This window comes from Falco naumanni, chromosome 7, assembly GCF_017639655.2.
Source record: "Falco naumanni isolate bFalNau1 chromosome 7, bFalNau1.pat, whole genome shotgun sequence".
In the NCBI taxonomy this organism is placed as follows: Eukaryota; Metazoa; Chordata; class Aves; order Falconiformes; family Falconidae; genus Falco; species Falco naumanni.
Window position 1 is genome coordinate 57,188,612 of NC_054060.1, and position 2,907 is coordinate 57,191,518.

Consider the following 2,907-nt stretch of genomic DNA (forward strand, 5'->3'; position numbering starts at 1 on the left):
ACTAGAATTGTCCTTACTCCTCTGGAGAAAGTGCCAAGAATCCTTACTAGAAACTGCTTACTAAGCTACTCGATATGATACTTACAAATCCTGATAACAATTCATGAGGGTTCCCTACATTAATTCTGCTTAAGCTTTTAGAAATCAGCTGTGAAAACATCATGTAAAGATAGTGGTCAATGAATTTACAGAAACACGTAGTTTTCTCAGTTGTTAGACTGTGAGTCTGGGGGCTGCATGCACAAGGCTCGTATGAGTACCGGATGGTGACCACTGCAGTGCTTAGCTTCTTTTTGTCTGTCCTGCTGCTTAGTGCAATTCACAATGATCTTATGATTGAGAGAGAAGGGTGGGGAGAGAGATAGAAGGAGACTACTAGGGACTAGCCAGTGTGAAATGCCAAAAGGAAAAAAAGTAGGCCATGTTCTCCAAAGTCAGTTATTTCTCCAATTCAATATTCACAGCCATGAACCCCCTTTATGGATGTCATTGCCATAGCGACATATCCTTTCATCCTCGCCAAAGATGGATGAAAAGAAAAAAAAAAGAAGGAAATTGTTCTTCTGCCTTTTTTTCCCTGAAAAGTCAGTAGTTAAAATAGTTAGAATATAGGTCATCAGCACGAAAATATCTCTAAAAGCAGCCAGTGCAATCTGGGCGTTCAGACCAGGCAACTATTAGCAACTCCTTTCAGCTATCAGTTATGCTGACACTACAGGCAGGGCAAGCAGGAGAAAGTCAATTTAGACAGCAGCTGAGCAGGTCCCTGCTGGATGCAAACTGCAATTGAATACTGGACTTTGACAACCAAGGGGCATGCAGTTATCTAGTGCCACCATCTCTTAATGCTAACAGTAGAGTCTTCTCCCACCAAATGGAAACAGTGGAATTTACCAGCATGAGTGGGATTAAATCCAAGAAGCATGACTTTGTGTGCAAAAACTTCAGTAAAGACTAGAAAAAGTTAATTTGTTACCATAGCTGTCATCCTCCAGTGACTCTCCCTTACAAACAGTACATCCACTGAATTCTCCATGGTATCAAGACTTTCTGTGGCAGGTAAATGTTTGGTTTTCCTACTTTTTCATTACAAAGGCAACATTTCATATTGTGTTCTCAGTGAAAAATGTACGTTGTCGCCAATAGAAAGATTTATATTTATTAACTCATAAACATATTGCATTTTCCCATCTACTGAAAACAGGAAATAACTACTGTTAAAAGAAGTTAGCTGTCTTTATACAGGTATAAACTAATGTACAAATGAAAGCTCCTACATTTACCACTTATTTTGCATGTGTTGGTGTGATACTCCTTAAAAAAATAACACCAATATTCTGACGTTGGACATTTAGCCTGGTGGGAGCATTGATTCCAGTCTTAGCTAATCTTACAGTCATTCAGTTGAGGTCTAATAGATACCCCCCCTTACCTAGAATTCAGGTTGCTTCTGTATGTCTCTGGACTCAAAATAGAAGATGTCTACTCTATGGTAGGTAGGAGTTTGGGCACCTGAAGGGTGAGAACTTGTTATGAGAGACAGCATACTGTCAGCTTCCCTGTGCATGAGCAGTATCAGTTTTATGAGCCATCAACAGATGCAGTAGTGAGCTCTAGGACAGAGCAGAAGAAAGTTAGGCAGGTGTAGGTCATATATGGCTCATATAAACTAGGAAAGAGGAGAAACTGGCTTCTCATAACTGACACCGTGTTCATTAAGAAGGTAACACCAAACAGCTCAGCCTCCTTGGACAGGGTGCACCCTGCCTATGAATGCATTTGTTCTCCGCTCAGTTTTACCAAGGGGTAGAAGTTTACTTGCTACAAGAGAAGCCAGACTGAGAAAGTGCCTGCAGAGGCAGACAGGCATCCCAGCAGAGAGAGAGGGAGCTCTTTTTCCTTTGTCCTCTATGCCAAGCAGATGGCTGACCTCTTTGACTTTGAAAGGGAAAGGAACAGGAGAACTTCATGCTTCTGTAGTTAGCATCAGTCTCACTCAGGACTGTAAATATCTAACGAGAGACAAGGCTGTCTCCTAGCTGTAAGCTCTGCTGCCTGTGTCCAGACATGAATTTTTCCAAGCTAGATTCTGAAAGACCCAAATAATGTACTGTAGACAGTGTATATTTTTAGCAAAGAAGAAAAAGAACAAGAACTGTCATTGATTTATGTCTTTAAGGTATGTATAACAGAGCTTTGAAAATGCCCAAGAATATTCAGAGGCCTTTCTAACATCATTTCTAGATTAAAAAAAAAGGAAAAAAAACCCTATATTTAACAGCTAGTTCCTGTTTTTATCAGCAAGAGACAGTATTTACAACCTAGTTATACAAAACATTTTCAGAAATTATCTTCTGTTTAATTAATACTCAGAATTGTGTTCAATCATTTTCATTTTCACATGTAGGCTACATATGCAGCTGGATTATGCTTGCAAAAAAGTAACTTCCCTCCTGAAAATTTGAACATAAAAGTTCAAAATTAGGACTTTAAAAATCATACTCTCCTTTCTCAAAAATACCAATTTAGTATTATTTTTAGTTACCTCTAAGTACATCACATTTTTTTCTTTTGTGATGTGGTATACCAAATTCTTCATTCCTTCAATACTTAACAGAAATACCAGGACAGCAGGTATAATGAAAATCCAACCAGTAAGAAGTAGCTAAACGTGACTATTGTAAAAGAGTAGGAAACAGAAATTATTTCTCAGCTCACATTAAAGTTTTTAATTAACAAATGGCAAAATATAAGCGAACTGATGCCTTGAGATAATGCTTCTGAGAAAAGCTTTGTCTTACAAAACGTTTCTTTGCTCCAAATGTATTTTCATCTAAAGCAGACATGTAAAAGCCTTTCACCAACTAATAGGAAAAAAGCCTAGTTTCTTTGCACAGATATATATTA